The following is a 25762-nucleotide window of genomic DNA, read 5'->3' as shown; positions in this document are numbered from 1 at the left end:
ACAAATCTGTGATGTGATCATCCATAAATGACTGAGAAAACCTACAGTGAGGGAAAAAATCACCTATCTGTATGGTCTAAGGCAAGTCATTTACTCTTTCTGTGCCTCAGTTACCCCTTCTGTTATATGAAAGAGTTGGACTAGATTAGATATATTTCTTCTAGATTTCATCTATGATCCTATGGGTTTTCCCAGGCGGCCTAATACACTTTTGGATAGTTTTAATTGCAAGGAAGAATTTTTTTCTTCTTACAGGAAGATTACATTTGTCTTTTTTGAAACTTCTGCCTATTGTTCCTAGAATGGAGCCAAGCAGAAGTCTAATTTCTCTTTTACATGGCAGTCTTTTAATTATATGAAGGTTGATATCATGTTTTAAATCCTATTTTTCCTATGTTATACAGTTCCATTTCCTTTCAACAACCCATATAATAATATGAATGTAATATATAATATATATGAATATATTACAACCTTCATAAGACATGAACTCAAGATAAAATTCTATATTATATTATATTTTGGTTGCCTTTTTCCAAATGCTGTTCAGTTTTATTAATGTATTTTCTAAAATATAAAGTCCAGGAATTAATGCCAAAAATCCAGCTATAGTCTGACTATAGCTGCCTATATGCCAAGTGATTATTTCCTTATTCATGAATTCTCTCCTTTTCTGAATGAATCAACTCTCTTGGCTGCCATTATGCTGTCAACCCACTGTCATATTGGGCTTGCAGTCCATTAAGACTCTTGGAACTTTTTCAGATGAATTACTGTCTAGTCATACCTCTCCCATCTTATTCATGTAAAGTTGATCATTTTAGCCAAATGGAAGACTTCACATTTACTCCTAATAAATTTCATCTTAGTAGAGGCAATCCAGTATTCCATCCTGTCAAAATCCTTTTAGATCTAGATTCTTATCTTCCCCTGTGCTAGCTATATCTTATATCTTTGAATTAGGTAAATTTAAAAAGCGGGTCATTTATGCCTATATTCAAGACATTGATAAAAATATTAAGCAACATAGAAACAAGTATAGATCACTTGGTACCCTATTGAAAATTGAAGACCCCCTTCTATGTTGCAATTATTATATTTTGTGTCATATCAGTCAATTGATTGTGAGTCCAAATGCCATGTTGTTTCTTTTTCTCATATATTCTATAAAAAAAATAAATAATTAGGAAGTGATTTGCAAAAATCTAGACAAAATAAACCTATAGTCTCCTGATCTAGTTTATCAAACCCTATCATGCTGAAGCTATGCTAACTTTGTAAGCTCTGCTTCCTTCAATAATCTCTTCAATAATACTATGGTCTAGAATTTTATCAAGAATCACTCAAGTTCACTGGCCTGTAATTTGTGTATTTGAAATTGAATCCAATTTCTAGTGTCTTTAACCCTCATTTTCCCATAGAAATCTGTCCCATCTTGAAGGCTTGTGAAAACCACATGAGAAAATGTACATATAATCATATTAAAGAGCATAAAGCTCTATAGAGGTAAAATGGTTTAATGTGTTTAGAAAATGTATCTCAGAATCAGAAATACCAGGGATCAAGTTCTGCTTCTGATATAAACTGTCCATGCACTTCTGGACAATTTGCTGAATCTCTGTGATTTAGGAAACTCTATGAAAAACATTTCAGAAAAGTTAACAATCTGTATTAGAAGAGGGAATTGGGATCCAAGTCTTCATTTCCAGTTGAGGAAACTGAGGTGCGGAGAGATTAAGTGACATACTTCAAATCACACAGGTGATAAGTACCCAAATCAGGATATGAACCAGACATGTTTTTGTTTATGTTTTTTTAGTTTGATTGTTTATCAGTGGTCCTCAAACTTTTAAAATAGGGGGCCAATTCACTGTCCCTCAGACTGTTGGAGGGCTGGACTATAGTAAAAACAGAACCTCACACTCTGTCTCCGCCCCTCGGCCCATTTGCTATAACCCAGTGGGCCGCATAAGCATCCTAAGCGGCCTTAGTTGAGAACCCCTGGTTTACATAATACCATATGGGAGGAGTCCATGAAAAAAATAAAGAAGTATTTATGTTAAATGGATACAGGATAGCTACTAGCATGGATGAGGAGAAGGAACATTTATTTATTGAGCATCTATTATGGGCCAGATGCTGTTGGGCGAAATAAAGTTATTTAAAGTTAAAAACTCATCTTTTGCCTTTGAAAAGCTTATACTGTGATTAAAAAGAAAGGACTTGTCCAATAGAATAGTTAAAAGAGATTTTTTTTTTTTTTTTTTTTTTTTTTTTGGTAAGGGTAAACAGTGGCTTTAAGTAGTCTTTACCAGACCTCTGAAAAAGGCAGGAAGAATTTGTGTCAGATGGTGGGGGAAGGGAATATGGAGAAGGTTGGACTGAAGTTGGCCCTGCTCTCCCAGGAAAGGCAAAACATCTATTCATTTTTGAACTCCAGCAAGGTTTACTCTGTCTGGCATTCATCTGTGTAACAAAGTCAGGGTTAAGAGTACAGATCGTGGCAACGGAAGAAGGAGAAACACAGGAGGATAAATCCAGTGACTTTGGTTTCCTTAGAACAATCTTTTAATAAACTGAGTAGTAAGGCATTGTTCCAGCATTTGATGAGAAACACCCAGGTAAATATGGCCATGTTTGAAATGTTCCCAGTGATCTCAATCCCTAACACTTGCTGTGTTCTGTTTTAGCTTGCAGGCATGCACTCCACCAGAGCTGCCTTTAGGGTATGGGGGAATGAGGGCTATTGCCTGAGGCCCACTTCTATTCCCACCACTGTTGCAGGAACCAGGCTGCTGGGCAGTGATTCAAGAAGGCAGCTGGCTAGGGGAGAGAGAGGTGGCTCTGGTTAGCTTGTGCTGAAATCAAGCTCCAGGTCCCATCTACAATAAGAAACCCCCAGGTTCCCCTCCCAGAGCCCAAGGCAACACTCCCTTCCACACCTATGCTCTTTCTGCTCTTGGGGGACTTCTTTTTCTCTTCAAAGGTTGCCCTTCGTTTTTCTCATTTCTTGCTCAATTCCATTTGCCTAGAATTGATCAGCAGTGAGAGAAGACTGTTTTTGAAGCAAACATTGTAACTTAGATTCCTCTCCTAGTCAAGTCCAACAGACAAATGTGACCAAGTAGAGTCCATGGTGATGGAGCAAGGAGAATGGGTTTCTCACCAAGATGAAATCTATGACTTTGGACTCATAACTTTTCAGCTTATTTAAACTGAAGTTTACTGGTTTGGGTTTTGAATGAACCATTTAACTTTGGTCTCTAAGAGTACTTCCCAGGCCAAAGGCCCACCTTCCTTGCAGCCATTACTAAGGGGGGAAAACCATTATGGAAAAGGGTCCCCACCCATACCAATCTCTTGGATTTCCTACAGTGTTTAGCACAGACCTCGGCAATATTGTTAGTGGAACCTAAAGCTTCCTTATCAGAACCATATTGTGGGGGAAGTCCAGGAACCAATATCAAAATTGATATTTTTTTCAGAAATATGTCTGACTGTCAGAAAACTAAGTAGAAATCTATATGACAAAAGATGACTTTGTCATTGAAGTCCCGTGGCACAGGAGACCATATGGGATATCTAGAGACATCATGCATATCATAAAGCATAATGGAGTTCAAATCAAATTATTATTAGCTGCATGGCCTCTGCAAACCATATAACAGCTTGTCCCTCTTTCTTTGTAAAATGAGACTGATAATAGTGCCTACATCTTAGGGTCATTTATGAGTCTGAAGTGAGATATTTGTAAAGCATTTTGCAAACCTTAAAACACTATATAAATGCTATGATTCTTCCTTTTTCTCTTCTTCCTCTTCTTCCTCCTCCTCCTATTATTACTATTACTGTTGCTATAAATACTATTATTATAAAGGAAGGCCTGAGGGATTTGGCATCAGGAGTGTCTAAAGTTCACATTCTCCATCTGATCCTTATTAGTGAAATGGCTTTATTCAATGAGGAGATCATTTTCACTTTCTGAGCCTTTTCCCTCATTTGTAATGGGAAATATTTACCTGAGAGGACATTTAAGACACCCAAATAAGGTCATGCCTATAAAGTACTTTATAATCAATCAATAAGCATTTATTAAGATTCTTATTATGACCTGCATTTATCAAGATTCTATTATTATGATGGGCCACTGAGATCCCTTGTAATTCTCAAATTCTATGATTTTATAACAGTAACTTTAATTCTATGTATCCAAATTCATAGTAGACCTCAGTGATACAAAAACTCAAGAAACTTACTTTTTAGCAGTATAACTTTCTTAATATACACTCATAAAAACACCATTGATGACACACATGTCTTAATATGGCATAGCACAACATAGTATAACAAAAACTATAGGACAACTAAGGGGTGCAGTATAGAAAATTCCAGGCCTGGAATCAGGGAAAAATTTAATTAAAATTTGGCCTCACATATTTACTAGCTGTGTTAGGCTGGGCAATTCACTTTCTTGCTGTTTGTTTCGGTGTTCTCATCTGTAAAATGACGATAATAATGGAACCTATTTCTCAGGATTGCTGTGAGGAGCAGGTGAAATACTAAATGTGAAGAGTTTAGCACAGTTCCTGACACATAGAAGGCACTATATAAAGGTGGCACATATATATTACACACACATATGCATTGAACAACATAGAAAAAATCATTTAAGTGATTATTATATATAATATATAATTTATATATTATATAACATTTAACATACAATAAACACATTATATAACTATATATCATTAAACATTTAGTCATTTGGGTGATTATCATATATATTATATAATTTATATACTATATATCATTTAACATATATTATTGTCATATTATATTATGATATGTCATATTATATAAAAATTATTTGAGTTTGATTTTTTATTATATATCTTCCTATATGTTATGTTTTACTTAATTGCATACCTGAATACATAGTTGTCATCCTAGGATTATAACCTATAAATGCCAATTGCTATTGTTATTTTTGGAAACAAATTACAATGTATTAAAACATTTTGAAGTATACTTTTTTTGAAATATATTTATAACTACATGATTTAAGAGTTTCATCTCATCACAAATCCACAAAATCATTGGACTTTAAAAATCACACTTGACCTCACACAATGAAAGGAACTCTTTGCATGCCTGATTTATCTTTTGTGAGGGACGAGGTCCCTGAGGGAAAGGGGGTTATTCAGTAACATCTAACCTTTTTGACTTATACTAACTTCCATTGGAAGTTTCACCAAAGAAAAGAATATTCAGGATGGAAGTTGAAGGACTCTTAGCCACATCTGAGACAAGTGATGTACCTGTTCCCTAACTTATGATAACCAAATTCCATAGAGGATAGAACGGAAGATGAATGTGTGTTAGAATGATTCAAAGAATAAGCAGACTCTGAGTGTGTTCTGCACAGATGAGTTAATTGTTTTGCCTTAAATATATTTCCTCAAGAACAGAAGCAGGATCACAGAACACATCGTTATGTATTTTAGACAAACAGCACTTTGAATCAAATTATAGTACATGCATAAAATATTAAAATAAGACATTTATAACAAATCTTTCTAACTTAGTGTTCAGCTCTAAAATAGATTTATATGTGGATAAGCAATAGGTGCGATAAATGTGCTACAGATATCACAATTTAAATTGCAAATTGATGGGGCATCATGGGTAAAATGAATGCAGACTTGAAGAATTAGGGGAGAAAGATCTAGCTATGTAATATTTTTAGGTCTTGTTGCCTGATCTCATTTTGCATTATCTATCTTTGGACTCAGTATTTGATGAATGACTGCCAATAGCTAGTTTCTGATATTCTATCTAATGCCCAGCCCAAAAGATTCATATTATTTAATTGAAGCATCTGTTCTTTATTTTTTATTATTAAGGTAATTCCGTTGCTTAGCACAGTGCATGTTAAATAGTAGGTGCTTCATAAATGCTTGTTGTTGGTTCATTGACTTATTGAAAAGAACCCATAATTCCATGTGTGATTTTACTTGCTGGGATGATTTTGAAAAAAAAACAAACAAACCTATTTTTACCAGTTTATGAGCAATAGCACTCACTGCCTGAGTTTTTTGTTATTCCTCCCAACTCCCACTTCAACCTTTCATTTAAAATGTTTCCTATAAAGTACCATGTGCTCAATGGTAATAAATGGCAAGCATGTTGTAGTAGAAAGAGTACTAAATTTGGAAGTTGAGGATCTAGGTTCAAACCCCGATGTTTCCAGCTAGTTTCTGGATAATTTTGGTTAAATCATCAAATCATTTTCAGCTTCCATTTTTTCATCTATAAAATGAGGTGATTTAACTCAATGAACTATAATTGGCCTCACTCTAACTCTTCTTATCAATAAGCTATTCTCTAGGCCGTAAAATGAGTTCAGAAGACTTTTGAATTGAGTTGTTAGATTATTGAATATCACTAATATCAAAAAAGAAAGAGAGAGAAAGAGAGAGAGAGAGAGAGAGAGAGAGAGAGAGAGAGAGAGAGAGAGAGAGAGAGAGAGAGAGAGAGAGAGAGAGAGAGCGCAGGAAAGGAGGGAGGGAGGGAGGGAGGAAGAAAAAGAGAGAAAAAACAGGAAGCTTCATTCTGTATCAGTTCTTTCTCTGAAAGTCCATCTTCATCATGAGTCTTTTGGGATTATCCTGGATAATTGTATGGCTGAGAATAGCTAATTCCATGAAAGATATTGCTATTACTGTGTACAATGTTCTTCTGTTTCTGCTCACTTCACTGTGTATCACTTCATGTAAATCTTTCCACATTTTTCTGAAATCAGACAGCTTGTCATTTCCTAAAGCCCAGTAAGTTTCCATTACAATCATATTGCACTATTTGTTCAGTCATTTCCCAATTGATGGGTATACTCTTGATTTATTGATGGGCAGCTTCTGAATATTCTATTTGATTTTGATTCTAGAAATAATGGGGAGCCACTTGAATTGATTGAGGATGATGGTGGGGGCAGGGGTCATCTGTGTTTTAAGAAGACCTCTTTGATAGCTGGATAGAGAATAGGATGGAGTGGCTTCTCTGGTTTCCTTTGTTTAAATCACATTTCAAGAAACATTTTCTAGTTCTCCCTAATGATAGTGTTCTCCTTCATTGATTTATCTCCAATTTGTCATACATATGTTTTATTTGTACATAGTTGATTGCATGTTGTATCATTAGACTGTGGACCTCTTGAGAGTAGGCGCTGTCTTTATCTTTGAACCCTAGCTCATCATGGTATCTGGTATATAGTAGGCACTTAATAATTTCTTATTGACTTATTACTAACTTACTTGTTTACCTGAGACAGGAGGGACATTGTGATGATCTGGGTATGAGATATTGAGGGACTCTATGAAATTAGTGCAATGTCAGAGGAGAGAATAAAACATATAAAAAAGATGTTTAAAAGGTGGAATTGACTACAGGACCACAGATGGGAAGGGGTGGAAGGATGAAAGGAAGGAGTTACAGGCTATACACAGTTTATGAGCTTGGCCGACTGGCAGGATCATTATGACCTTGACAGTAATTAAATTAGTTAATAGGAAAAGCTTTGGTGTAAATGTTTCATTTTTTCAGTATTTATATTACTTTTCTTCTAAATTATATACTTGTTTAGCTCCCTTCCAGAAAGGTAAGCTTTTGTTTTCTTCATATCATTTACATGGGTAAGGCATTAAAATATTCATTGTTGCTTGTGGCCTGGAGAAATGTTAGAAGTAAATAAACATTCTAACTATTTAAAATGTTCAAGAGGGGCATAGGACAGAGAAATAGAAGAGTTTATGTTCTGTGCAACCACATGTATAGTTGCTGCAACATAACTGTCAGGGCAAATGTCTCCTACTAATTAAAGTCTTCTATCCAGTGATAGTGTTGATGTCATTCCTTCAATCTATCAATAAATATTTTTGCACATATACTATATGTGAAGTAGTATAAAAACCCTCTGGAACACCAATTATCATCATACCTCAGAGTATTGCATATGTCACCTCCGCCCATAATATGTTTACAATCTCGCTTCCCCTTGCAGAGCCTTCTCAAAATTATACTGGACTTTGGGTGGGAAGCTATTTTGATAATTCTTTTGGCTTAATTGTGGAACAAAAAGAAAATGAAAGAGTAACTGCTAATTCAGTTATATCTCTAATCAGATATGTGCACATTCTGTGCTTTCGGTTGGTTCCTAAAAATTAAGGAGAATTTGAATATTTCTCTGGTAGGAAAATCAAATTGTGGAGTCTTCTAAAATTGAGGACTAAAAGGGACTCTCCAAATTCCTTTTGCAATAAAATTCATGCATTGCCTAGAAAGTCAAGTGAAATGGATGAGAGTAATAGAATGGAAAGCCTCTTAATTGCTAGATTAAAAAAAAATCACAAATCTATCTTTTCCTCCTATCTTTCTCCTTTTTATATTGCAAAATATTTATTTTATATGGGATAAGTTACTTGGTCAGTATGAATAACTCTGTGAAGATATGCCTCATTTATACAATATACAATTAGCCCTATTCTTGTTAAAGTAAGGAGAGGTAGAAAGAGAAGGAAAGGACAGAAAAAAAGAAAGAAGATAGGAAGTAGGAAAGGGATTGCAATAAATAAATAACAAAGGGAAAAGAATAAAGGAAAAAAGAAAGAAGAAAAGAGAAAATAAAGAAAAAAGGAGAAAATGAAAAATGATGATGAGAAAACAATGAATAAAAATGAAAGAAGGAAAGAGAAAGAAAAAAGAAAAAACAAAGGTGAGAGGTAGCAGAATTTCAATTTAATTTTACTTTTTGAACTTTTAACAACTCAATTCAAAAATTTATTTCTTGTTTTGTATATTAATTTCTAGAGATAGAAATCATTCATAATAAAATAAAATTATTTTGTACAATGTAGTTTGTTCAAGTCCACAAAAATGGAGGTGTCTGGTCTGTGCATAGCACTAAGTTTAGTAATTATTTTCAACCATTTTATATATTGCCTTCTCATCCAGATTCTATGCCTTGCATTTCTTGGTTAACTTCTTTAGCACCAAGCCCAGAGCTGGACACATAGTAAGCTCAACAGATGCTTGTTAGTCGATTGACTAAAGGAGCCTTTGGCAATATAGTCATGACAATTATACAACAATAATTATCCATGACAAATAATGATCTACTGAGAAATATTTATCTCTGCCCCATTTTTATATGGCTCTATGGAGAGGAACCCGCCAAATTCTGGTCAAGGGATAAAAACCGTCATTTTGTTAACTTCCTTCTGTCTCTTTTCCTTAACTGGGAACTCTTGTAAGTCAGCCCTGGCAAGTATCTTCATGTAATGCACAGATAAACTTAGTGAATTTTGAAAAACTCTTCATTTTGGGATCTCCCAGAATTAACTCTTCAGCCCACTCTGGGTCTAGCGGAGTAGGTAGTGTCTGCCCTCAAGGAGGGAATTGCTGGCATGACTTCCAATTGGTTAGACATGCATTCAAGCAATCTTGTGGAACACTAAATGTAGCAACCGTGTCATCAAAAACAGTTATCTCTTCTCAGATATACATTTGCATAGATGTCCCCTAATGTATTCTTTAATTGGCAGGATACACATGTGGTAGATGTTTTATAAATATACTATTTACAGAATAGCTGGAGCTGCTTTGTGTGTGGCTATGTTCTCTGTAGGTGACTTTACACTCTAATAACACAATCTGGGCATTGTACTAGGACATACTGTATGCAGAATATGCTTTGGGTACTGCCTTTTTTTTTAAATCGTGAAATATGGTTGATATGGTCCATTGCAAAATGAACCTATATTGGAAATGGCAAAATTGTAATGTAAAATATACCGGGGTCAGTGGGGTGTGATGTTTTTTGCATATATTTTTTCTCCCCTGACCCATACCATTCCCCTGCATATAGGGAAAAAAAAAAGCTTCATCTCACACAGAAATGTGATGTCCTTTACTGCCAGAGGCTGTTGCTGTTTTAAATGAGGAAAAAGCACAATGCATGAAGAAGGAAAATTAAAGCATATTCATTTTGGAAATTAGATACGGTGTCAGGAGACTCTCTGAAAATAGCCCCGTTTGAATGGAGCACCACACTACGAGACAGTTCACTGAACTTTTGACCACTATTTATACTATGGAAGCTTTTGAAATAGGAAGAGAGCAAAACATTTTATAGCTGCTTAATAGCTGAATTCATTTTTTTACTAGACATTTGTCTAACTCTTCAGTGTATATAAGATATGCAAACACTATGGAGTTTATTGGTAGGCCTTTGTGTTAATTTTTCCACTTTTGTCCATATGCATGAAACACTAGATGATGGAATCTTAGTGACCAGCTCTTGAGAGCTGTAATTTACCATCAGCCATCTGTCTTTAGATAGGCTGAATCTCTAACTCTCACCTCTTCTTCTCTTCTCCAATTTTGACCAAATAAACTTTGGGGAATGAAAAAGGCTGCTTTTTAAGACCGTTAGGAATCAATTCCTTTTTTGAAAATTGACATGAGCTAGATAATGGAACAGCCATATCTATCCATAACTTTTTTTTCTTTCTATTATTTGAAAGGACCATTCTGTCTGTCATCATTCCTTGTCCTGCTTCATTGCTTCTTTGCCTAAGGCTACACCTATAGATCTGGTTAAATGAGACTTGAGGAACTCCTATGAAGTACAACCTAAGATCTGGGGAATAGATGAACTGGAATAGAAAAGGGGCAAGAAGGATGATGGTGTTATGGGGAATAAGTAGCTTGTTATGAGAATTCTTTAATACATGTAATTGGAAAAATGAAATACTATTGAAATTTTAAAATAAGAGAATTATTCAAGAGAGTTACTGACAAGAATGATGGAATGTAGAGAATCATGATTCCAGTAAGTATGGAGGGCAAAAGGAATTTGGCAGCGATCAGCAGAGAATACACAGTGTTTGTGTTTCTGCCAGCCAAAAGTAAAAATGACATGAATAGAAAGTAAAGACTGGTCTCCCAGTGAAAGAATACTAAAAAAAGGTAGAATAGAGGTGTCAAATATGTTATATAGGCCTGGCACTGTAGGCTGCATTTGAGGTACAGCACTCCTGAATGTAGTCCCTACCAGATTAAAGTATTATTGAAAAATATTTCACAAATTAAATAAAAATGCATCAGAAGACAGATAATGAGGTTTCCTAAGTTGATTTGCTTACACAGATCCTTATGTATAGTTTAATGACTCCCATATCTACTTGAGTTTGACATCACTGGGGCAGAAGTACATGTCTCTAAAATCCAGGTCTTCAGGGAGGATTGTTGGAAGATTAGAAGAAATAATATAAAGAGAAAAAAAAATTTAAGAGTTTAAAGAAACATAGGAAAATTCTAATCTGTGTTAGAAAGTTGGAAGATGACAGAATATGACACAGAGAAGGAAGAGAAGAACAAAAGACTCCTGAATATTTAATAAATAAATAATAAAATATCATAAGAATGATGATTTTGTTGTTCAGTTGTTTTCGGTGATGTTCCGGATTGATATCCAGAATGGACTTTGTCCTATGTGTATAGGACAATCTCCATATTTGACTGATGAAGGAGAGACATTGAGAGGTTGTGATTTCTAAGAAATCACACAGGAAAATATGAACCCAGGTGTTGAGTCCAGAATGACTGCTGTCATTAATCCTGTAGATTTTATATATGGAACAGGGTGGAAAACATTCCAAACAAGGCAAGCCTAATGATGACTATCTCTTTCTCATATCTGGTTATTGAGGGAGGGACAGAAGGACCTAAAAACATTGTAAAGGACTATAAAATTATGAGCAAGAAGCTGAAAACATTAGGGCAGTATTTTTTTAATCTCTTTTCAATGTCATGAACTACTTTGCCAGCCTGCTGAAGTCTATGAACCTCTGCTTAGGAAAAAAATGAAAAAATAAAATGCATAGGATTATAAATAAAATAAATTACATTAAAATACAAGTATCCAAATGTTAAAAAAAAGAAAACTAATAAATTCATTGAAATCTATCTACTGACCCCTTTGGGACTCCAGGTTAAAAGAAAAAAAGCCTATCTTAGTAGAATAGTCAATATTATTGCTGTCATTGTTGTCAATTGCATGGAATAACTTCAGAAGGAAAAAAAAAACAATTGTGGATTCAATAATAAATTGCTGAATAAAAAGTAGGTACATGATATCTTGCTCACACTTTACTACTTAGTGATATGAATAATATGGTGGGCAGAAATGAAGGATACCTTACAAGGAATGATAAAAAAACAATACTTGCTTAGTCTTGTATATTTGATCAAGGCCAAATTACACCAGAGAAATAGAAAGAAAATTACTCATATGTCAGACACAAGAGGGAATAGCAGACATAATATGGGAAGAAGACTATTAGTAGACCAAATAACTAACTTATAGAAAAAATATCAAGGAAGAGAATCAACAATAAAAGCTACAGGCTCAAATTTTGTAGTAGTAGAAATGCACAAAGTATGGATATGTAACAGGGTGAACTAATTAACATAATGTAGTGTCAAATTTTATCTTGGTGGGATGAGACTCATGAAAATTTGGCTATGGATAGGTTAAAATGAATATTTCCTATGTTTTCTGTATATACCTTGTTGCTATATATTTGTTTGCATATTGTCTTTCCCATTAGATTTTTAAGCTCTTAGAAAGTATGGATTGATTCTTGCCTCTTTTTGTATACATAGGCTGTAGTATAGTGCCTGAAACATAGTAGGCATTTAATATTTATTAATTAATAGATAAAATAGCAAGAATAGCATTGTGTATTAAGTCTCTACATTCACGTGAGGCATCCATAAACTAGTCATTCTTATGACTTACTCCAGTATGGAAGTAATCTTGGCATTTAAGGGATTATGAACAACATTCACATAGGATAATATGCAGATAGTTTGAAATCCAGTATATTGGAGGAAGTACTCACATTGATGAAATCATATATCCCATTTAAGTCTTTCTCCATTCCTGGAAATCGAGGGACCAAAGAGAGAACTCATAGTAGAGATAATTTGGGTAAGGATCAATAGCAAATCAAGCAGAAGCAATATTGTGGTAAAACAGAACCCTGGGACAGAAAGAAGAAATAGATGAGTTAGAAGCAAATCACAAAAATGCCACAAGCATGACGTAGAAGTGATAGGGCATTTCAACTATTAGATATCAGCTAGAATTCTGTCTTCACCAAAAGCAGAATGACTGATATAGTTTTGGTTTGCCTTAATCAAAATTTCATTCATTAAAGGAAAAAAAATTCTGAGAATTGTACTTTTGACTTGATTATGACCAACAAGGAGGAACAAGTGTTCCTTGTGCACAAATGACCCATTTTATATTGGAAACTGTGATAGAAAAGGACAGGGAATCTAGATATAATGCAACATGAATTCTAGATACAATGAATACAGAAAGTTGAAACCTTTAAATCAAAGGTTTCAACTTCTCAAGAGTACAAGAGGCATAAAGAAGCTCTAAAAACTTGAATCCTAAAGAAAAAAAAAATACAAATTCTCAATAGAAAAGAAACTAGCTAAACAGATTAACAACATTAGCCAACTTGTATTTTTAAAAAGATAGAGGATAAAAATAAGGACAGATAACAGAGGATGAATAGTCAAATAACATCTGAGTATTTTTTTTTCAGTTTTGCATACTCATTTTAGGAAGGTCATTGACAAGCTATATACAATATGTCCCAAGGAGAGCAAGCAGGATCATTAAAGGGTTGGTAATTATGTCATACAACAGTGAATTCAAAGCACCAAAGATGTTTAGCATGGCAAAGAATTGGGGGAGAGGAAGGACATAATTTATTTCTTCAGACATTTGGGGGAATTGTATTAAAATGAATTAAACTTGCTCTAGTTGACCCCTGAGGGTAGAAATAGTTGGAAGTTATAGGAGATAGATTTGAGTATTAAATAAAAAGAAAAAAAAATAATTACTTCTGAACAAATATAACTATCTCCAAGTGTAGTAGAATGTTTCTAGTGACAGTGGATTCCCTATCATTGAAAAAAAAAACAAAGAGTAAAGAACACTTGTCAGGTGTTGTGGAGGAGAAATCAGTTACAGCATAAATTGAGCTAGATTTTCACTAAGACTGCATGGTGTACTGGCAGAGAGATGGACTTTGAATTAGGAAAATCTGAGTTCATATTCTACTTTTATTTAATCTCAGTGCTCTAGAAAACTCTGTAAGGCTAAAAATTTCAGAACAGTTGCCTATCTGCATCTGGAAAAAGAATTTCCTTATGAGGAGTTCCCTGTGTCAATGAAATCATCAGTCTAACTAATTAAAAAAATAAAAAGCACCACTTCAGATTTAAGAGCTGGGATTAGGTGGTCAAGTAGTTAATCTTAACTGGGTGAGGGGAGGGAGAGGAGAAAATGTAATTTGCATTCCTATTAATGAAAATATACTTTAACAGTGCTACTTAAAGTATGAAGCTAAATATTATAAATTACAGGTTGTGAGCTCATGTCAGCTTTATTATTGTTATTACTATTAATGCAATATTATCAAACCTAGAAGGTCATGATGTTTATTTATTAATTTAATTTCTAGGAAATGCTTAGAATTTGATTTTTTTTTTTTTTTAATGAGAGGTCCTTTGTTTTGGCCTCCTATCAGTTGTCTCTATTTGAGTTCAGTGACTTCCTTATAATGATACCAATTGGGCAATATGCTTTTGAGTTCAGCTATGAAATCTTCCCAACTGCCCCCATCTTTTTTTTTCTCCTCTCCTTTTTAGACTCTATATGATTTATTCCTAAGTCATATCTCAGAGACCAAACAATGCTTTTTCCATGTTTATTAGGTGTGACAGCTAAGGGATTTCCATGTAGAAATAGAGTAAAGCATCGAAGGGAGACAATAATAGACTTTCTTTGTACCCCCAAATGCTAGTGTGACCAAGAGTTGACCATTTCTCAGTAGATAACCAGCATGGCTATTGGCTTTTTATAAGGCATGCATTTTGGAAAGCTTCAATGTGGAGACATTTTACAATTTTCTTCTGTTTTTTTTATTATTATTATTTTATGGGTTTCACTTCACACAGAGAGGAGAGCTCCCTTCCCTCAGCATTTTGCCGTAGGATAGACATTTTTTTCCCTTTGGACTAAAAGCTTCTCTCCTCTTGCTAGCCAGTAACAGCCCTTCTGTTCATCCTTATGTCAAATCTTCATAACTGCACTAATAGTGATCTCTGACAATGAGAGGTTTTCACAAGGCTAGTCTGAACTTAAGAGTATTTCTGGGGTCTCCACATGTAAAAGTGGTTTTGACAATCTAGTTTCTGGATTGAAAGGAAGGAGAAAGAATAGGTTTCCATCATTGACATGCCCCACAGGAAGCTTTCATCCAAATTCCCTTGGCCTCAGAAACCAGTTCTCTTTGTTTCCTGTTCTCTTAGGAGCTGAGTGGCAGTGCCAGGAGCCATTTTGTTTTTGTTGGGCCTTTGTGAAGGGAAAACCACAGGAAGGACTAGGAGGATGCATCATTTCAGATACCCTCCCCCCATTCCCTCTTGCTGATCATAGCGAAGTGAAGCCATGGGAATGGTGCTAGAAGGGATGATAGTCAGAGGAGGGTCATATTGGCAATTCTTAAAAGGGAATTGTCCAGGATAGTTCCTTTAAATTTTAAAGGAAATGTGAAGAAATTATATTGAGAGGAGCTGGACTCTTAGGAGTGAAGGCACCTTATTTCCCTTCAATCCATCCTGTCCTTTTTCCAGCTCATACCTGGTATTGAGTCAGGATGATATTGAACATTTTGCTGGGTTTGGACTCAAAAGATGTGAGTTTTGGTTCTTGTTCTGATAGGATTTATGATCTTGACTAATATAATTTTTCAAGACCTCAGTTTCCCTATCTATAAAATGGGAGGAGTAATTCTAGCTGGTCTCAAAGGTTTCTTCCAATTTTTTATCTATGAGACGACAAACCTATGGATATTGGGACTGTATTTGTGGTTTTGCACCTATGTCTTATCTTTGCTTTGGCAATTCTAAAAAAAAACTTTAGTCATGTTTTGGATCAGGTAGCTTATTGTCAATATGGGGTAAGGTCAGGTACAGGTCCAGAGACAGATTCCAATAATGAAGCAATTAAAGACAAGGCAAATGCCAAGTAATGTAAAAATAAGCATAATGATTTTGTTTTCCTGTCTGTTTTTTTAAAAGCTTTTGCTCCAAATAAAGAGACAGGCTTGGGCAGGATTTCTGATTTGCCTAATTATATATGAGCATATTAGAGCAGATATTAATGATCACAATCGTTTGGGAATTTATTTTGTCATCTCTCTGAATCAAATCTGAATATCATGTAATGGCTATCAACCCTTAGCTGCCAATCCTTACTCCACCCTTATGGAAAAAAAAAAAAAAAACCCAGAGGCTTAGGAATAGTTAGGGTTCTCTTTTAGTAGAATGATATTACTGCTTGTTGAGATCCAACATATTTCTTAGTTACCATCCAGGAATATTTATAATGCCTCTATATGACAAGAATCTCCTTCTCAATCTATTTCTAATTCTCTTTCTTTCTCTTTCTATCATCTCTCTCTTTATCTATGTATCTATTTTTTCCTATCATCTATATATCTCTAATTCTGTCTCTTTCTCTATCTTTATCTAACTCTCTCTATCATCTATCCATATCAATTTATTTACTTATTTTGTTGCCTCTCGAATTCTTCCCAATTTTAACAGTCTATGATTAGCTTAGGAAATTTTAAATATTTAGTCTTTATTTTCTAATTAAAATTAACCAGTGAAGAAGCTCCTTTGAGATTCATGGCATTTTAGCACTTCAAGGTAACTTAAGTGCTATTTTTTTTCTTACTTTTTCATTTTGAAGGTAAAGAAACACACTGAGGTTCAGAGTGATATAGTGCTTTGTCCAAGATCTCCCTGATACTATGTGAGGCAGAAAAGTTAGGATTAGAAATAAAATCTCTAAGCTTCCTGAATAGGTTTCTCTTCATTACACCACACTGTTTTCTTAACCAACCTGGAGTGGAGCATTTCACATACTTACAGAGGTGGAAGGGTCCTTAGATGCTGTGTATTTCAACTTCTTCCTGAACAAATGTCTCCTTGGCAACATAACCAAAAAGTAGTGACTTTATGACATTTTAAAATGATTTTTTAAAAAATTTAAAACAAAAAATTCAATATTTCTCAGTTAAAAATATCATATGATCATCAATGTTGGGAAAGAAATAGGATTTATTTTATAGCTATTATTTACACATATGTACGCATGCATGTCTGCATATAATATATATCTGTACACATATATAGCTACATGCATATGCTTATATGTATACATGTGTATCTATTTCTCCCCCTGACATGTTTATTTTCCAGTTGTAGAGATAGTTTAAATACAAATATGGTAAAATTCAAATATCTGAGTACAGAGAATTTTATACTATGTTTTCATAAAGCCTATAATTCATGATTCTGGATCAAAGCCTTCTTATTTCCTTTTGTTAGCTTTTCTTGATGGCCCATCTTAACAGACTATAAGCTTTCTGATGGCAGGAATGTTATTATTTTTCATGCTTTTCTTTCCTCGTGCCTAGCACAGTGCATTACACAGAAGGTATTTAATCAAAATCTGTCAATTCAGTTGAATAAAAGCATTGCTGTGAATGTATTATTTAGTAAGCAGCATTGTTTCTTTGTACAAATTGCCTATGAGAAAAAGAATTAATTAGTCTTGAAGCAGTTAATCTTTCTTCCTTTCCACCCTCAATAATAATAATTTAATTGGGACAGGATAGCCAAGGAAATAATGAAAAGTCAAGCAAAAGAATTAACTTCAACCTCCTATACACAAAGGCTCCAACAGAGTTCTACCACAATGGGGTCAAGGAACAATTGCAGAAAAGACTCATGTGTCCTGGCAAAGAAGTATGGCACCATGGTCAGAATACTTCTCACAAGGCTGCCTCATGGAAACTGCTGCACCTTGGTTCTAATCTATTCTAAACTCAACTGATCTTCAGTTCTGTGTCCAAAGCTGTTTTTTGTTAAAGTAATTAATCTTAATAAGGAAGCATAATGTGTGATAAGAAGAAAACTTGGAAATAGGAAAAAAATACATTTTTGAAAATTAAAGAAACAAAACCAAACAAAACATGTTATACCAATGTTTGATTCACTTTCACATTGGCAGGGCAGAATCTAGAAAATGATTGGTTCTTTTTCCTCTCAAATTTTTTAGAGGTAATCCTGACACACTGTTGTTATTCATGAGCCCACTATGATCCCTATTAATTGTTAGACACTCTGTTACTAAACGGTTAGTTTTTAACCAGATATATTTACTAATGTGATATAGTAAGAAAATTTGGTACAAAAACATCACCTCAAAAATTTGGGACATATGCTCACACAAGTAAGTGCAGAGCCAATAAAAAGTGAACTCAAGCTTAGGAAATACATGTGGCAGATAGGTAACAACTCTTGGTTGGATGGAATTCCTTTTCTTCTTTGAGTTGTGTAGAGGTCTGTGCTGGGCCTTGAGTGTAGATCTCTAATACTATACTTTTCTCTACCCTAAAGAAATAATACTCCCTGAGGTTGCCTTTCTTTAGCATATCGAATTTGTCTTCCCTCAGATCTTACCTAAAACTTTTTGGTGAAATCTCTCCAATAAAAATATCAGTTGTAAGATAAGGGAATTTGACACTCTCTGGGAGTTCACTCTTCCCCTCAGTGCTCCCTTACTGTTCTTTGATTATAGATATAAAGATTAACTCCTCAAAGAACTCCTCAAAGTATTCCCAGAGGTTAACTGCTTTCTAACTCCAAAATCCTTGGCTAAACTTCCAACTGGGTCAAGGTGTATGCTTAAATATTTTAACCAGTCTCAATATATGTCATCATTTGAGTTCATCCAATGGTTCAAAATTCTTTACTCCTCCAACCTAGCTTACAGCTTTGATTGATTGATTCCAGCAGATGAGTCTGAGAATTGTTCACACATAGTTATACCTTTAATTGATTGATTAAGAAGGAGGTGTTCTCACCTAGTAAAAGTAGCAGAACATTTTAATTAGGGTTAGGTACTTTAAATGACTTCATTTGAAGTTATACTAAGAAATATAAACAAGTTCATTCAAGTTTATGGTCTTTAACAAAAAGTAAGGCATAATACATGCGGTGTATAGGGGTACAGCAATGGAGTTCATTGTTATCATATAGGAAATTTATTTCAATTTCCAAGTTAAAGAATTTTCATAAATGGTGAAATGTCCTGAATGCTTTCATTTGCAAAAAGCATTGTTTTAGTCATATTGTATTTAGGAGTAATGCAAAGCCTTCTAAATAAATCCATAATCACTCAAAAGAAATTGACCTAAGTATTCATTGAGGAAAAACAAAAAGATAAAGAGATGAAGAATATATGGATAGATGCAGTTGGTTATATAATCTCAACAGCTCCTCAATTGGTATATAAAAATGTGTGTGTATTTGTATCTTAGATAGATTGATCTAGCATTGAAAAGAAAGAAGAAATCAAGTTATATGATAATTAAAAGACACAGAGAAGAACTATTCAGAAGACAAAACTAGGAGAAAAGTGTGCCACAAAAATCCAGCAAATAATTACCTAAATTTAAAGTTTAATTATTTTATTTTTTTAATTCTTTTTTTTTATAAATTTCTCTAAATCTTTCCCAGCCCTTAATACAAGACTATGTATGACTATTTCAAAGTCCGATTCTTTCTGTACAGCAAAACAACTGTTTGGACGTGTATACATATATTGTATTTAATTTATATTCTAACATATTTAACATGTATTGGTCAATCTGCCATGGGGGAGGAAGGAGGGGAAAATTAAAACAAAAGGTTTGGCAATTGTCAATGTTGTAAAATTACCCATGCATATATCTGGTAAATAAAAACTATTAAAAAAATGAAAAAAAAAAGACTATGTATGTATGCAATACATTTAATAAATGGTTCCTGTATGTTCAAGGGAAATGGGAGGGGGAGAGAGGGAGGAAAGTTGACCAACCTTGAAGTGATTTAGGAAATAGATTAATTAAATTCTTAAAAAAGCATGCAGATACTTTTAGGAATCTAGAATAGATGAGAATCCCAAAAGTTGCTAGAGAAGTTTTGATTAGAGACAGTATCAAAATGTAATGTGTTGTACTCGAAGTTAGAAAAACCTGTGCTCAAGCTCTACCTTAGTTACTAATTGTGTGATCATTAACTTCTATGAGATAATTTATGTAAAGTGTTTTGGCTTTGCAAACATTAAAATGTATATAAATGCCCCACAATGGTGGGGATAGTGATGTCAGCTATTTTCATTAGGAACTGATTTTAGGGAATCGATCTCTTATATAAAATAATCACAAACAGTACTTTGAATAATGCTGAATGAAACCGAAGTAACCTAAGAACAATTAATGAAGTTTTCTAAGAGTTTACAACTCCCCTCCCCCCAAAAGAACAACAACAAAAAAACTGAAGTGGGTTACTTATAAGGAGAAAATTAAGCAAGATGATCAATTAGTACTGCAGTCAGACAGGGTCTGGGTGTGTGTGGGGAGGAGGGGGGGTAATGCAAGGAATTCTGGAAATAATAATGAACTTATATTTTCCTTTTATTTCCCAAATCATTCCCCTCTCACCTTTTCCTTGCAAGAGTGTATTGCTCTAGTCATGTGCTTGAATGACATTATTTCGTGATCCAAAGACAGGTAATGATTTGCGGGCAATTAGTTCAGGTATGGTTCTGTGCCCATTTGACCTGTACTTTCCCAGGTATCAGAAGGGTCAGGTTACCCAATTATTTCTTAGAGTAATTGCAGTGTTTCACTCCTGCCGAATTGTACCATTTGGGTCCATTGTTTACCAGTGAGATGAGTGAAGAATGAATTCAAGTTACAGTCTGACATTACAATGAGATTGCCAATAGAAATCAATGACTTGTCCCATGACAAGTTAGGGTTTATGAGGCAGCCTAACAATGTCCTTATATCTTCAGCCTAGCCCCATTGTACTGCCATTCAGCAGCATTAAGCAGTTTTAGTGTTATAAAGGGGTGTTGTCATAACAAAGGTGAGTCTAAAGGAGTTTATTAAATCTGGGAGCTCTGGTGGTTCTGAGCCCTTTTACAGAAAAGAAGGTTGTAAAGTGTCTCTTCTAATAAGAATAGTCTGGATTGTCTGTCGAGGTTGATTTTTGTGTCCACATTTATTGACCTTAGAAAGGTAATATAGACAGAAGAGATAGAGGTCAAAGAGCTCACCTTTTCAGCAGCTGGAGCCTAGATCTCCATGGAACTGGGAAAGGTTATACTCAGTATTTTGAAATGCCTTTTTATCAGCACTGTCTTCAACAGGACTCCTGCTTATATGAATGGAAGGGCTTAAATAAAAATCCAGGAAGAGGGGGAAAAAAACAAAACAAAAAACCTAGCAAGAGTTGCAGTGGAGAGAAACATTGCTTCAGGGTAAAATCACAAAGGCTACCAGAATTATTGGAAATAAATGAAAATTATTTCCCCCTTCTCTTTGAAAATCAAAACTCAATATTTGGCTTCAGTTATACTGGGATACCTAAACTCATACTCTGCTAGCAATACACTTATTGCATGTGTGTCTAAAATGCATGACTGTGTGCCTAGGTAGGAGAGCTGTGTGACATAGCAGATTAGAGTGCCCGAATTAAAAGTCAATAAGGCCTGCATTCAAATCATAACTCAAATACTTCACAGCTATGTATCCTGGACAAGTTATTAAATCTCTCTCAACCTCACTTTCCTCATCTATAAAATGGGGATAATACTACCTACCTGACAGTGTTGTTGTGAGGATCAAATGATAAACTATACCTAAAGATCTGTGGAAGCCTGAAAATTCTCAGGGAGTATAATTATCTCCTATTACATCTACATGTACTAAAGTGGTGATTTCTTCCTCATTGGACGACTGATAAATCTAAAGCTATTGTTCCCAGTATCCTGCAAAAAAAAAAAAAAAAAAAAAAAAAAAAAAAAAGAGAATCTGAAAATAAAGAAAGATATAAACAGAAAAATTTTATAGATGTACGTATGTATGAATACATAAGCAATTTGCTCATATAATTATATATAACATACACATGCAAATACACACTTTATATATGCATTTACATGTACACATATCTGTGTTTCTACATAATACATATGCACATATCCATATCCATATGTACATCCATCTATATCTCCTCCCAAACCCAAAGAGAATGATTTATAATAAGTTTCAGGAACAATTTATTCTTGTGTCTCTGTGGATTAGTGAGGTGGTACTTGGAGCAGCTTGTTAAACAGAAGTGTCTGGCCCTTGCCCTCGCTCTGCTGTTTAATGATCCCCTTTTCATGTGCCACCTCTCTAATCTGCAGAAAGATAGGTACAAATTGTATCTATAATGTTATATTACTTAACAGTATAATGTATTATAAATCATAGAATTGCATCCCTACCTTGTAATTGGTGAGATGTGTTGCATGAGAGATCCCTTAATTCAATATAGAGTGGTTGCTCTTATGCATAACTACCTCTCTGGATCAAACCAATTCAGCCCCGAAGTGATGAGGAGAGAGTTAAAGCCTTTTTAATTAAAAAAAGCAAAAATATGACTTAGAATGACTTTATAGGCCCCTGGATTCAAATGGCTGCTTAATAATCCTCTACTGTCATGGATCCTCTTGCTCCCTTTCACTATAGACAGCAGCACTGGACTACATATATGAAATATGAACCTGGAAGGATAGGCAGAGGTATGTGTGTTCAGTAACACTCATTGCAGATATCTCCTTTCCCATGATGGATGCTTTCCTACCTTGATCACTGTTGCTATCATTGCACATCTTACCACCTACAGTCTAATGAGATCTTTTGTTTCATTGACCTCTTTCTGATATGCTCTTGCCATTGTTCCTTCTCTTCATTTCCTAATCCACTTTTGGGCTCTTTGAAGTGGTCCTATTATTCTGTATTCTCTTAAAATAGACCATATTTTTTCTTCAGATCTTTTGGTTTTAAGATGGTGTTTTTAAACAAATTACTGTTTGCTATCTAAATACCACTGTTGTTCATTGTTTCTTTTCCCTCTGACTTTCTCAGATATTATTGTGAAGGTTGACACATCTCCATTCTTTAGGAATGGGTTAAAGTTTAAATAGGGTACTGGGACTGCTTGAAAATAAGTAATTGTAGTGATATGTATACAATAGTAGCATATGAGAAATGGTAATCCCAGGGCTCTTGATTTGGTATAGCATAATATAATAGAAGGAACATTGATTTTGGTAACCTTAAGTCATGTCCTCTCTCTGTCATTTACTATCTGTGAGACCATAGATAAAAGTTTAGAGACTCAGTTATTCATCTATAAAATGGAGGGATTAGATTGCATTGGTTTTCAGGCCTCTTCCAGCTCTAACCAGATCCTATAAATTCAAAGAATTCTGCAATCAATCTAACCATCAGAAATGCAAACATATTTTGTTTTAGAAACATAAACAAAAAAACATGGTCATTCAATCACCATGTTTCTATGTTCATTCAAATTGCAAAGATGCCTAGATATTGTAGAATAATCGTGCTGAAAGAAACCTTAGAAATAATCCATTTCAATTATTCATCCCTTTGCTGTTTGGACTGGGCTATATATATGACTGCTAAATGATAGAGCAGGGAGTGGAGGATTTAGAATAAGAAGACCTAGGTTATAAATTCTACTTTTGTTATTACTCAGCTCTTTTTAGATGAATCTGAAATGCCTTTACCTGATTATAATCTTTATTTATTCTGTTCCATCCTATTACACACAATACCTAAATCTGCTCTTCATCCTTATTGTGATTTCCAGTCCTTCCATCCCTAACATCCCTAAATTTCTCCTCTCTTCTTCATCTTGACCTCTTTTGGAATCATCTTAGCTTGAAACTATCCTCCACTTCTAATATCATGTAGTCTCTGTTTCCACAGGATTTTCTGAAAAGTTCACTTTTGCCATCATTTGGGGATAAGAGGAACTGGATAATATCCTAAACAAATTTCACATTGTAGAAATTTCTCACAATTTTTCAGTCTCTTATTGGGCAAATGAATAGAATTCATTTCTCTGACTTTTTGTCTTTTTTTTCTAAGAACTTGGATTGTATTTCCCCTTAAACATCTGACAATGATCAACAGATCTTTTGGTCTGCAACAGGGTGGAGAATGATCATGTTTTCTCTCCAGATTTCCTAAACATCTTCATTCCAACTTTCTAAGATTATAAAGAGACCTTTGGACGTTGGTCATTGGTTCTGTTCAAATGCAGTTAGGGGAAATTAACAAAAATGCAGCTCTACAACTTGGGTTTTCAACAATAATTTGGCTTGATTTTGGGGTCAACATCTTTGTTTTAGATTATATCTAGACTGCTTTCCTTCACCCAATTTCACATCTTAATATAGAGAAACAATTCATTTGGTAAATAATCTATAATACAATTTCCAGAGATCACCCTGCTATTTCTCAACTGCCAGATATATTTTATTTTTACTCTGCATGTAACCAAGGAAAGCAAGGTTGCAAAATGATGCCAGCTTATGCTTTTCAGTTTTGAGATGTCAATAGCCCTTGATTTTGTTGTTGTTGTTGTTAATTTCTGTAAGGTGAAAAAAGTGTCATGAAAACAAATTGCTTAAAAAAAAACCATCATTATTCACACTATGCTTTTGAGAGTGCTGTCAATATATTTGCCATAGTTTTTGCTATCCATTTGAATTTCTGGCGTTTGGATCTTTAACCGACAAAATGCAGAGCTCCTTTTTAATTTTATTCCCAGCTCTTTTGCTGTTCTCTTCCTTTTCTTGGGCTTGCAAATTTGAGTTTTTCTTGATATACTTGTACCTTTGTCTAAGGACAGAGATTCTGAATCTTTGGTGTGTGTCATAGATTGTGTTGGATGTCTGATGAAGCCAATGGGTCCCTTCTCAGAATGTTTTTTTAATCATAACAGTCATAGGATTACAAATCAAGCCAGTTATATTGAAATACAGTTATCAAAATATTTTTAAGTCCACAGACTTCAGGTTAAGAATCTGATGTAAGACAAAAGCCACTTCATTCCCCCTGTTAAGGAAAAAGATATGTATAATAAAGTGTTTTTAAGGCTTATAAATTATGATGTGGTGGCTGATGAAGCCATAAGAAATAAAGAGAAATCAAATACTAGTTCCTATCTTAGGGAAAACCTTTTTTTTTTTTGAAGGAGCTTTTTATGTTTAAAACCAGGGAATTTTGTGTGCTGCAGACCGACAGCTTCATTGCCAAGTGTAAGTTTCATTGTTTTCACTGAGAACTGTCCTCCTCTTTTCATTATAAGCCCACATGACAATATACAAAGAGCATCTCTCCTATGCAATGAATATCTCTTAACCTTTTACCTGGAAACTGAAGCTGTGTACAAGTGAGTATCACAAAGAGGGAACTCCGAGACGCACAGCAGCAAAGCAAAGGGCTATGTTACAATTCACTGAGAAAAGAGCATTTTCACTAATCAGTACCCATGTCATACATTTGTAAAAATGACTGCCTGACAGGTGAAAAATCTATTTTTCTGACAGCCTGCATTTAGTCTTAAATCAATCCAACACAATAGTTTCTTTTCTTCTTTACACAAACTCGCCTTCACCTTTTGATAAACTGTCCCC

Source organism: Sminthopsis crassicaudata, chromosome 2, assembly GCF_048593235.1.
Source record: "Sminthopsis crassicaudata isolate SCR6 chromosome 2, ASM4859323v1, whole genome shotgun sequence".
Classification (NCBI taxonomy): Eukaryota; Metazoa; Chordata; class Mammalia; order Dasyuromorphia; family Dasyuridae; genus Sminthopsis; species Sminthopsis crassicaudata.
This window is presented reverse-complemented; position numbering follows the sequence as displayed.